This window comes from Cervus elaphus, chromosome 24 (assembly GCF_910594005.1).
Source record: "Cervus elaphus chromosome 24, mCerEla1.1, whole genome shotgun sequence".
In the NCBI taxonomy this organism is placed as follows: Eukaryota; Metazoa; Chordata; class Mammalia; order Artiodactyla; family Cervidae; genus Cervus; species Cervus elaphus.
This window is the reverse complement of record NC_057838.1, coordinates 56,805,142-56,818,268: the sequence shown is the minus strand read 5'-3', so window position 1 is coordinate 56,818,268 and position 13,127 is coordinate 56,805,142. Positions and strand designations below refer to the sequence as shown.

The window sequence follows — 13,127 nt, the reverse complement described above, 5'->3', positions numbered from 1 at the left end:
CGCAGAGAGATGGTCTTAATACCTGCAGAGAAAGCAAAGGAAGGCTGATCGGCATCCTGTCATCTACTCCTATGTCTCTTGGGGGTTGTGTGTGTGTCTTTAGGGGATCTTTCTAGAGCACGGGGGGCAGAAGTTATTGCCATGGAATTTATTCACTTAACAATGGTGGGCAACTGGGAAAACACTGATTTTTCTCCTCCATCACCTCAGCTTCATTCATGTTTCTAGGTGGTGGGAAGAAACCTTACCTCCTAGCAAAGGGATTAAGCAAAAGAGATTCAAGAACCATAAGAACTTGATCGCATGCCTTGTTTAAAAATTTGAGACTCCCCTGTAGACTCTGTTTTGGGGCACCCTTTCCCCAGTATCTGCTTTCCCACCTCTGGTTAAGCACAACTCACAGATGTGGACCTATATGTGAAAGAGCCTAGGAAAGCGGCTGCATTGTAAGCAGCCTCTTGAGGAGAGAGAGCTCATAGGCAACAGTCAGTAGGGGAATTATGAAAGCATCATGAAACTGCTCTATGGAATATCATGGGACAGTTACAATGGATTAGCTATGTTGGAATATCCTGAAGGTAAGGGTCTGGGATACATGGTCCAGTTAAAAAGCTTATGTGTAACACAATGTCATTTATGTTATATTGAAAAAAAAAAAAAAAAGAAAGGTTCCATTTCAAAGGCACTATGTGGAGTGAACAAAAACAATCTCAGAGGGTCAAATACTGTATGATTGCATTTAGTATAATTTATAATTCCATTTGTATAATTCTGTCTCCAAATGACAGAATTATAGATATAGAGAAAAGATTAGTGGTTGGCAGAAGTTTGGGAATGGTAGAGGGGGAGGTGGAGGTAGGACCATATAAAAGAGTAACTGATGGAATAATTGGAATAATTTATTGAAGAAATAATTCTGTATCTTGACTGTGGTTGCAGACACACAAATCTGCATGTGATAAAATGGCACAGAACTATATACCTGCTTTGTACCAATGTCATTTCCTGGTTTGTTGTATAGTTATATAAGATGTAACTGCTGGAGGACGCTGAGTGGAACTGGGTATGAGCCTCGAAACAATACCATACATTTCCACAAAACTGTGTGTAAGCAAGCCTCACTTACAAACAAAAAACTAAAATGATATTTGCCATTGTGGTTGCTGTTGTCACTTTGCCAGAAGGGGAGTATTTGAGATTAGGGATTGGTCAGAGAATGCTTAGTCTTTTCTGTAATGTTAGAATATTTTTCCAACCAATACACATTTGTGTACTATTTATATAATTTAAAAATGCATTGTTAACTTTTTAGAGTCAGCCAAAATCAACAAGTATTGATTGAACATTACATGGTTGTAACAGTGTAAAGCCAGATACAATCTCTGCTCTCATTTGGGTGGCGGGGGGAGCATGGTCCAGCCATTCAAACCGCCATTAAATAGATGGTCACACATATGGTGGTTGCCAGAACCATGAGTGGTGAGAATGTGGAGTGGAAAACCTCGGATTCGTCTTTGTAGCCTCCACAAGCACCCTGTACCCAGTATATTCACTCAGTCACACACCAAATGTTCACTGTGCCTTTCTTGACTTACCCCGAGGAGATGGGGAAGAGTAGTATTGAGCTCCCTGCCTCAGTTACAAAAAGTGCAGCCAAGAGGCTGACCAATAACAACTCAAGGCAATGGATCCTATCAGGACATATTTGCTCTAGTTGAAATGGGACTTGGGCGTTTCACACAGTGGGCTGTTCACCCAGACTCTGCATCATGAATAGTGCCCCCTACCCCACACGGGAAGTTGCGTGAGCCTGTGGTTCTTAACTGAGGGGTCTGAGTCCCGCTGACTCCTTTCCATCTTGCTGCAGCACCCCAGCTCACGGCCCCACCTCGCAGACCCCCTCACAGGGGTGTCGTTTTGCCTGTTCACCATTCCTTTCTCCATCTCCTGAACTCAGCAGTTTGATTGGGGAGAAACCATCTTGTTTTCTCTTTCAATTGTACATAATTTCATGTAGACAGACTTCCCACCAAGGTTCTGGGAGTGGGATCATCAGACTCAGTGAGAGATTCAACTCCAAAATCTTTGTGAGAATTACTGAAAAGAGGCCTTGTTTCCACAGGAGCTGGTGTAAGCCTGAGGCCACTGGCAGTCATCTTGTGGAATCCAGATGGAATCAATGGGAACATATCAGAGGTGAGAGAAAATCTGAGTCCTAAAGCTATCTTTTGAGCTCTTGGAAAACCATTGAGCTGGGTTTCTATAGTTTGAAAACTGCTAGGGAGAAGAAGGATCTTTGAACAGCAGAATGGTCGTGCTAAAAGACATATGTGTGCTTAACCTCTCCAAGGAGCCAGTTCACTTTTTACCACCAGTGGATCCTTTTAATCCTCTATTGCTACCTTATTTTCATAGATTATGGGTACCAGAAAAAAATATATATTATTAATCAGGACATTGTTTCTCAGTTTTATTGAACACAGTGGTAATAGTTAGCATGTCTGAGGCTCTGTCATAAATACCGTAGACTTGAGTGTGAATCTTAACCTGCCTTCCTCACTCTGTAGTGGGGCACTTAAGCTGAGCAACCTCACTTCTCTGAATCTCCTGTCCTCATCTGTAAGATGAGATGTGAATATTACCCACTTCATAGGGCTGTTGTGTGGAATAGTTAAGAGAATACATAGGAAGTGCTTGGAAAGGTGTGAGAACTGGTAGCTATTAATTAGTATTAAAATTATCAGTATCATGAAGTCTGATCTTCACTGTACTTCTGCATGTTGTGTTGTTATTCTCACCTTGTAGAGGAGAAAGGTGAGCCTCAGACTCACTTGCTTGGCTTGTGATAGGGTCAAGGGTGGAACCCAGGGGTCCTTGTACTGTAAGTCCATCCTTTCTCACCTTACCCATTGCCCCAGTCATGCACATACACACACATCACAGCAATTAGAGAGCAGCATCAACTTTATATAATACGTATTCTCCAAGTATTTACTGAGTACTTTTTCGGTTCCAGGCATTATTCTAGACACTCGGTGATGCTAATTAGCCTATTATTACCAGTTAGCCTGTTTGGTATTAGGTTGGGCAACCAATAGTTTCTTTTTTTTTCCCTTCCATTCTTTTTCAGATGTTTTTCCCATGTAGGTATTACAGAATATTGAGTAGTGTTCCCTGTGCTATACAGTAGCTCCTTGTTGGTTATCTATTTTATACATAGAAGTGTGTATGTGTTAATCCCAAGCTCCTACTTTATCCTTCCCCACCACATTTGCTTTTTGGTAACCATGAGTTTGTTTCTGATTGTATGGGTCTCTTTCTGTTTCGTGAAGAAGTTCATTTGTATGATATTTTAGATGCCACATATGAGTGATACCATGTGATATTTGTCTTTTTCTGTCTGGATTACTTCACTTAGTGTGATAATCTGCAGGTCCATCCATGTTGCTGCAAATGGAAGCATTTCACTTTTTATATGACTGAGTAGTATTCCATTGCGTGTCTGTGTCTTCGTGCATTCACCCGTTGATGGACATTTAGGTAGCTCCCATAGCTTGGCTATCGTAAATAGTGGTGAAATGAACATGGGGTGCATGTGCTTTGTCTTGTTTGTTTATCTGACTGTGCTGGGTCTTAGTTGCCGCATGCAGAATCTGTAGTTGTGGCATGTGGGATCTAGTTTCCTGACCAGGTATCAAACCCTGGGCCCCCTGCTTTGGGAGTGCAGAGTCTTAGCCACTGTGACTTATGGTTTTCACTGGATACATGCCCAAGAGTGGGATTGCTAGATCATATGGTAACTGTTTTTAGCTTTTTAAGGAGCTTCCATAGCGTTCTTCTTAGAGGCTATACCAATTTACATTCCTATCAATAATGCAGGAGGTTCCCTTCTTTCCACATCCTCTCCAGTGTTTATTGTTTGTAGACTTTTTGTTTGTTTGTAGACTTTTTGATGATGACCATTCTGACTGGTGTGAGGTGATGCCTCATTGTAGTTTTGATCTGCATTTCTCTAATAATGAGTGGTGTGAGCCTCAGTTTCTGATGGAGTTTTCGAAAAATACTTAAAATAGCTCAAAATACTTAACTACTTAAAATAGCTCTTTTTAAACATAAGGACTTGAGCACATGCTCATTTATTTCCATGCCCTCTTTCCCCACCAAACCCTTTCACAATGGCAGTCAAAGATCCAAAGTCATAAACCTGCAGAAGCACTAGAGCAAGGTATCTAACGAGGGCGACTAAGTGATGTGAACAGAGTTGAGCAGCGTGAGTTTCCAGTTGAGAGGCTCCATCAGGTGTCCACATCAGTAAGCGAGAAAAGGCTAGGGCTGAGGCTCTCAGAAGGACGCGACAGTTGTCAGAGAAGAAAAGAATGGCTCAGATTACAAAGAGAGACACATCAAGTGGCAAATACTAGTAGACCAGAATACCAACTGATTTATTTTCATCAAAATTTGAGAGCAAAACGAGAGGAAAGCAGTTTTAGGAAGTCCGATGAGCCCATTTCATCCTCACTAAATTGGTGATAACATGTTAGAATGTGGATTAAAGGAATTTATGTTTATTAAGCAGCACCCAAGGCAAGAAGTGGGCAGTAACGCAGTGAACGAGGAGCTTGTCTCATTACGGATGAGGACCCACCTTGGTCAGGACATGGCTCTCACAGCAGCCTGCTCCTCTTTGGACAGGACCCAGGACTCCATGTGTGCGTCAGAGTGACTCAGAAATCTCCTGGATGGAATTAGAAGCTAGTTCTCCAAAGCTTTCAGTGCCTCCCTCCCACGGAAGGTAGCAGACCTCGGGTTGGGCTCAGGTGAAAAATCCGATTGTGCAAGCTTGCCTCATCCCTCAGATGTCTCACCGCCCATGACCTTCATGGGGAGGTTACCGGGAAGACCTGCAGGGCTTCAAGGCCCTCAGGAACCATTTTTCACAAATCATGGCTTGAGATGGACAAACAGAGGCTCTCGACCTTGGCGTGATCATCAGCAACTTATTCTTCACCCCCAACCAAAACCTCTTGCCCCACAGTGACCCCACATCAGCTTGTGCCGTCCACCCCTGTCTCCAGTGCTGTCAAGAGAGCTTTGCCTAGAGTGATTCGGGCCCTCTGAACAGCTGGCCAGCTGCCTGCCTCTCTTTCTCTCAGTTCACCTTCCACACTCGACACCAGCTTTCATTCCCAAAACACAGATGTGATCTTAATATTCGCAGGCCCAGGAACCCTCTAAGGCTGCCCTTTGCAAAGTCAATAAAATGGCAGCTTTCCAGCCTGCCGTGTTTGCCTCGCTGCCTGCCTCCTGACATCCTTAGTGCAGCCAGACTCCCCCAAGCACCTCCTGCCCACGCCCACCCCAAACCCACCCCAGAGCCATCCCCTCTGCCTGCAGGGTCTTTTCCTCATATCCTGTGGTTGCCATCCTCCTACGTGTGCACCCCTCATGCTTCCTCAGAGTCCAGGCTTAGTGTCACTTGGCTGCGAATGTCTCTCTCCATGGAGACCAACAAGGAAGAAGGACCACAGTGCATTTAAGCCTGAATTCCTTGGAACTCTCAGCTCAGAGGTGAGCGTCCAGTACCAGTACAGGGATGAGGGGTCAAGCGGTCAGGTCTGAGCTGTGATGATAAAATCCTGAGCGCTGAGGTGCCCTTCCCTCTGGCCTGCAGGACGTGGTGTGTTCTTCATTAGTCAAGGTTTCACTGTGGGCAAGATGCTCAATTAATCAAACATGCATTAATCTGCTTTTGGTCACATTGTCCCACTTGTAGTTAAAATTTTGTCCTATTTCTTTCTAGTAGAAAAATGAGTACCATCATGCCCCACTGAGTATCAGGAGCAGCAGTCAGCAAGAGAGGAGACTTAGGGAATCGGCAGGTCCTTGAACACAGATCTGGGGCCCTTATTCATTTTGAACTAGTGGTAACTCTGGTAATGGACCACATTTGGGGTGTGTTTCTCCACCACCCTTGCCAACATCACCACCTTGCTCACCCTGTAGCTGACACTGAGCACCCTCATGGAGGAAGTGTGGGGCTCACATTATTTAGACTCAGTTTTGTTTTGTTTTTAATGTACATGCCTCTCTCCCCTGAATCTGCCACATGGGATGGACAGTACTTGAGCTGAGATGTAAATGAACCCATACCTGCATTGTGAATTTCCTTTCAAGGATAACAGTCATCATTCGTTCTTCCCACAACAAATTTAGCAATAATAATACATGAGAAACAGTCACAGTGGAATCCCAGGACAGAGATTAGAGAGCCCTGTGTGGCCAAAGCTGGAGAAACAATACGAGGAGAAGCTAGCAGGGATCTGGGTTTCACCCTCAGAAGGCGCCGTGTGCCTGTGTGTCTCTACCTGCCGCCTCCCTCGGGTGTCGCACTTCTGAAGGGAAGTCTGCTGAGAGGTCAGTGTCCAACAGTCCCTGTTCTTTTCTCACTCTGCTTTTTGGATCCTCATGGGGCCGGGGAAGGTTTTCAGAGAGCATACATTTTCTTTCTCGGAATGTGATGTGCTTAGATGAAGCAGAGGATGACTCCAGGGAAAAGGCACGGCTTCTTGGGACTACTTTTTGATCTGGATGGAGCAGAGATCTGGTGTTGACCGCAGGCCAGGCAGGAGGCTGCTGCTCATCACAACCAGAGCCAGAAGGCTGGCATCCTGCCTTGTCAGCATCGCCTGACATGTCCCTCCCTCTGTGCTCTCACGTTTTACCTGGGAGACCGGGGGTTCCGCGGCCCCCTGGGAGGCCCCAGCTCCAGTGCCTTCCAGACAGGGCGCTGTTAACTTCAGCAGACATTTCCAGGCTTCCCTGCCCTCCTGGGCACATGCCTCTACAAAGGAGCTGAAAAGCCTGGGCTCAGCATGGCTGAGGGGGGCGGTTCATCCTGCTGCCGGAGAGAACCGTGGTCATGCAGAAACTATGTGCACAGGGCTGAGTGTCCTGCACGGCAGAGGAGCGAACGTGTGATACTTGGAGAGTCGGGCCAACTGGAGACTTCCCCTACCCTTCTCCTAATGAGGAGATCCTGCCAATACCACCAGCAAACCAAGTTCAGAGAGACTGAGAACAAAGAAACAAGATAGTTCCCCCAGATGTCGGCAAGATGAGCAGCTTGTGAGGGGCCGGAAGCCTTCAGCCTCATTCAGACGACGTCAGGGTTATTTTAAGACCTGAGTGTGGACGTGAAGATTTGCCGCAGTGCCTGCCCGTGTCCCCCAAGGGCTCCACCTCACCAAGCATCTTCCGTGCTCATTGAGCATCCTTGCGCTGACTGCCTTTCCCTATTAGAGCTCCCTCAGGACCAGAGAGACTGTCTCCCAGCCACTTATACAGATACCAGCACAGCAGTGCCACAAAGATGTGGCTAAACCTCGCTTCCCTGTCGTGTGCTCACCCACTGAATCACACCGCTCATATCTCTGTGCACCGGGGCAGAGGTGTCAGGGCAGAGCGCTGACCAGCACAGCTTGTCCCCTCTTTAAATCACAAACTCTAACCCAATCAAGGCAAGACCTTCACTCTACTATACAGAGCAGGGGGAAGTCTCAAGCTTTGGCCCAGGTAGCCCACTGAGAAGGGTGGTTTCAACATGCTAGTCCCACCTCTGGAGTTTTTGATTCAGTTGAGTTCCAGGGGTAGGTTGCTGGAAGAGGGCATATTCCTAACAGATTGCTCATTGACGTCAAAGCTACTAGTCCAGGGCTCACACTGAAAACCACTGTACATGTAAAACATGGAGGCTCGGCAGCAGCCAGTAACTAATAATCTTGGCCAAGTTCTCACTTACAGAAAGTAGTTAATCCAAAATTCAGACTTAGGTCTAATTCCAAAGCTATGCTTGTAATGACAGCAGTATTCTGACAGTCCTTTGACACCCCAATCACAAATCATGGCTAGTTAGTAAAGGGGAAATTCCGATTTGGAATTTAAAAATATAAATTGGGCATATGGATGAGGAAAATGAATTCAACTAAAAGGTGGCCTGGATGGGACACTAGAGCTGGGGGAACCCCTGTTCTCATTTTCCTCCAGAAAATCCCAGATGATACATTGGTTTCCATGATGTTTTATGATGACCCAAACAATGGGTATGGCATTTCCTCAATTGATTAGAATTTCAAGTTGAATTTTAAAAGGCCAAAAAGGAAGGTAACCATCTGAAAAACTTTCCCCTGTATCCTTCCAGCATGCATGTTACAGCCTCCCTCTTATAAAGAACCATACAGAGTTGGCTGTTTAATGAAGAATCGCCCACTCTGAGCTACAGGGCGATGTTTCCAAACCCTGAGAGAAGCCCAGGGGTGGCTTCCAGCCTTAAGTGCCAAATGAAATGACACCAGGGGGCTCCCAAACTGCCCAAGAGATGGTCATTGTACCTCATAAAGGAATGCCATGGATCTGTCCCAGAGGCATCGGGTATCAATGCCAAAAGGCAATGAACTTGAACTAAGCAAAAGCCTCCTCATTGGCCGTCACCGTTGGTGTTGTAAAAGACTCTGCCCAGTGGCATCAGGCCTGAGTAAACGCTGGCTTGGCTGACCAGTCCATGAAGATGAATTGGGCATGACTAAGGTGTAGGGGTGCCAGGCCTTCCATTAACAGGAAAGGCACGCAGGGGCAGCAGAGCGGGTCAGCATACCAAGGATGCAAACCAAGATTCCTTTCCAAAGGGTGAGTTACCGGGAGGAAGGGAGGAAAGAGGAGAAGACAAACCTTGATGTCCTCAGGGAATGGGCTGCTTAACCAGTCCCTGCTTAGGATTGCCGTGCAGCCCGAGGCCAGAGCTCTGGCTGCCGCCAAGCAGGTGTGCACACATCTGTGACATCCGTGAGCCTCAGCCTCACCCCCGATAAAGCAGAGCTGGCGCTGCACTCTGTTCCTGCAAGGAGTTGCCACAGGGATCAAACGATAGGAGATAAGAGAAAAGAAAGAAGAAAGCTTTACATAGGTAAATGCTTTATAGGAATATAAAGGTTGCAGGTAGTGAAGACAGGTGGAAATCAAATGGGGCATTGGATTTAAGAATAATGTTTACATTTGTTTGGAGGTGGCAAGTTTGCATATCATTTCTGTAATTTTAAAAGGCAGGTAGATATGTTGTGTTGTTTCATCGCTAAGTCATGTCTGACTCTTTTGCAACCCCCTGGACTATAGCCCGCCAGTCTCCTCTGTCCATGGGGTTTCCCAGGCAAAAATACTGGAGTAGGTTGCCATTGCCTTCTCCAGGGGATCTTTCTGACCCAGGGATAGAACCTGAGTCTCCTACTTGGCCTCTAAGTCATAAAGACTTGCTACTCAATTAGATGGCAACATACAACACTCTTTTTTTCCTCCCATTTGCCCATTCAAACCCACTTTTGGGGGCAACTCTTTCCCACTCTTGGAAAAAAAGTCTAGAGATGGTCTCAGAAATTGTGTAATTTTGAGAAATAATGTACAGTTTCATGTAATAGTCAAAATTCCACTTCAAGGTAAAGCTTTGCCTCTTCCCAGCTCAGGTGGCCTCAAGTTGAGACCTCTGAATAGAGGAAGAGGCATGCAGATCTTTCTTCATTTCCCCATCTTTCTCATCTTTTTGGCCCTGGTCACTGAGTTTCTGACTCCTCCAGGCCTGGAAGAGTTAAAAGGTAGGAAAGGCGCTTCTGGAGCAACCCTGCTGTAACTTGATGTTGGTTTTCTCTGGCCATGGCTGATGTTGGGTTGCGGGGGAGTCTGGCTCATCTGACACTTCATCACTGGAGATCTCTCCTCTCCAGGCCCTTTATGCAGATCAAAATCTCCCCATGGGGCTGCTCCCCACTTTCCCCTGGTGAGGTTCACCCCATCCATTGTCTCTCCTGACGCCCTCCAGACTGGGACTCTCCTATGTGGCTGGCTTGTGGCCCAGAGGAAACATTCTGGAAGTGTGGGCTGTGCCCAGAGCAGTCACCCTCCCCTGTGCCTTTCAGGCAGTGGCCCAGCACAGTCTCCATAGCCCCAGAGTTTCCAGGAAGTCTGTCTGCTTCCTTGAAGGAGGAGCTTGAAACCTCACTCTGTGCCTTGGGGTTAAGAGGAAGCAACCCCCACGCGCAGTGGATGGGGACTGGGTGTAAGGTAAGAAGTACAGCATGCTCACAACTCTCTTCAAAGGATATTTCTCCCTATTTCTACCTTTCAGCTTCTTCAGTGTTCAATGCAGCTTTTCAATTTTGGGGGGAAAAAGAAAAAATACTGAAGGGTTAAAAGGTTGCAAAACATCTCCGTTACCTAGTTTGCATGTCCCACAGAGATGACCTAGTACAATTTTCCAAGTATTCTTTTTTTAAAAAAATTTATTTATATGACTGCGTCCAGTCCTAGTTGCAGCACACGGGTTCTTCCTTGCACCTCTTCTTTCGTGGTGGTGCACAGACTCTCTAGTTGTGGCCTGCAAGCTTAGTAGTTGCAGCACACAGGCTTAATTGCTCCATGGCATGTGGAATCTTAGTTCCCTGACCAGGGATCAAACACACGTCCCTTGCATTGCAAGGCATATTCCTAGAGGTAAGTCCCTCTAAGTATTACAAGATAGTTAGATGCAGCTCTTTCTACCCATTGCCTGCAGTGGCCCCCAAACAACACACATTAGATACTACTGGGCTCTTTGCTAAATGAGACAGCAGGGGTTCTCTTTGTAGAAGACAGACTGGAGGCAGTATGCTGTTTGTTAATAGTAGTTAATTGCAAGGACTGGAACTATTGGTAATTTTTCATTATATTTCTCTATATTAAAAATTAATTTTAAAAAGAAGACACTATTCTTAGTAAAAGATGAAAAATTCTAGAAAAGGGGAGGATATGTTAAAGAATGAGAGAAAGCATGGAGGAGAAAGGCAAAAGAAAGGGCAGGAAAGGAGGGTAAAAGGAAGATAAAGAACAAAGCCGTGACATAAAATAAATGACAGAAACAGATCACTATTTGCTTTAAAATGTGCATTTAAGTGATGTCTCCTTTGGCATAGGAAAAAGCTCTTATTAGTTTAGAGCTACTATTGCAAACATCTACCTTTTTGAAAAGGCTAACAAGTATGCTAGATCAAGCTATTGCCCATGTTGGTTTTGTGTGAACAGATTTGATTCATCTTTGCATGAATCCCAGGGACAAGGCAGCTCTGTTCATGGAAAGGAACTCAGAATCGGGATCATTCCGATGGGATTGGTGTGTCATTTGCATTTCGCACAGGCCATAATGAAAGAAATGTGGGAAGTTACGAGAAAGTAGCTACATAAACAAGACTGCAGAGACCACCTACAAGCTCTTTAAATAACATTAATTTAACAGCGTCCATTTGAACAATGTGCTAATCTCAGAAAATCTTCTCATAAAACAGGTCTTGGCATCAGCTTCTTACTATAGCTAGGAAAAAGTAAGAAAAGTACAATTCTTTTTTTCTTTAATTCTAACACTTTGACTTTCTGACTATTTCAGATGGGGTAGCAGGCATTGGGCCTGAGCACAGTGGGGTGCCATTGGAAGGATTTTAAGCCAAGGAACTGTGTGGGGGTTGATTTCTCTGTGCCTCTGAATTCACTCTCTGCCCTTCTCCATCCTACTATTCCTGCTCTGTACCCCAGAAGGCTGACCTCTGCCAAGTTCATCCGCTGGGCCTTCCTGTGGTCTACATCTGAGTTGGGTTCAGTCAGTGGAAGGTGCCAGAATATGTGGAAACGGGAAAGGAGAGAGAGAGAGATTGGGGTATTTATTCATTATGCATCAGTCAGTCAGTCATTCTACTGACGACCACAGCTCCTGGCAGGCAGGAACTTTACTCCAGCTGTAGTTCTGGCTGTGGAAGAAAAGGTTCGAGCTGAAGAGGGCAAGAATGGATTTCAGAATGGAGGTTATTTAAGGGCAGTTTTATGGCCAGGAGGAAGGTGGTGATGCTTTGGTTTCTAGGATGTGTGGTGCAGATAGAGTCTAAAAAAGCATTAAGGAGATAAACTCTATGCAACCCATGGTCGTGGATTGGTCATGGATTGGACATGAGGGTGAAGGAGAAGACTTCTAGGTTGAAGGTCCAAGAAATCTGAGAGGTGATGGGCCATTTGCTGTGGTAAAACTTGGGTTAATAATCTCTCTCATGGGGAAACACTGGGTGAGTTGCTCCATCGGAGGTGGAGGTTGGGAAAGGTCCTTTCTTTCTGCCATTTACAGAGAGACTGCAGGGGAAGCCGCACCCAGCCCCTCGGTGGTGGAGAGTGTTTAGGGGATGTGGCTCCATGTGGTTGAGAAGCCATTTCATATCATGCATTTGAAGAGCAAAAATCTTTTCTCAAATTCTAATGCAGTTTCTCTTACAACACCTAATGAAGACAGATTAGGCAAAGTGACTTTAAAACTTTACTTCTAGCTCTTCAAGTACCAGAAAAATTGAATGTTAGATTTATAATTACTGTGCATTTTGTTTGAGAGAGAAAGAAAAAACTCATACGCATAGAACATTTTCATAAATCATGTCTATGATTAAAAAAATATGGTTCAAACAGACACGACTGTGCTTTGCCCTGCATCTGTTTCACATACACAAATGTGTCAGGTTTACATAAACCACACTGATACAGATGAAAAATAAGGGAAGAACAAGATAAAAATAGCTCTTACGGTATCAGGGTATCAGTAACACATCTTTTATTATTATTATGTATGATGCCATGGCAATCAATCACGCTCTTACATTGCATGGGCTAGTGACCTCAAGCCCCATGGAGGAAGAGCTAGCCAACATCCAGGAATCGATTCTTTCAGCTTTTTAAAAAAGAGATCTTCAATATCCTACGTCTGGATTTCTGGTGACAATTTCAAAGATAGTGAAATGAAGCCATCTCATCCCCCACGTGGTGTCCAGGTCCTGACCTCAGATGTGTTCTCATGATACCCTCGAGGGGCAAGAGTGGCTAAGGGGCAATGCCCCGTTTCAGATGCTACTATATATGGATCATCCATGAATGGACCCACCCAACCAGCCAGTAGTAGCTCCCCAGGCCTGAGAGATAACGTTGCTGATTTGTGCTTTTATCAACCTTCTCTCCTACTGTCCCTGACCAGCTGGGCAGACATGCAGTTGGAAACCTCTGCTCTTTCCCTTTTCCTCCAACTA

At 45.3% G+C, this 13,127-nt stretch overlaps 1 long non-coding RNA gene across 1 annotated transcript in view; it reads left to right on the top strand.

The window, feature by feature from the left end:
• LOC122682653 overlaps positions 1–13,127 on the top strand; it is a 277,721-nt gene that overhangs the window by 137,959 nt on the left and 126,635 nt on the right. Inside the window, exon 22 of the long non-coding RNA XR_006337466.1 lies at positions 2,123–2,196. This is a non-coding gene — a long non-coding RNA (uncharacterized LOC122682653). The remainder of the gene's footprint in view (positions 1–2,122; positions 2,197–13,127) is intronic.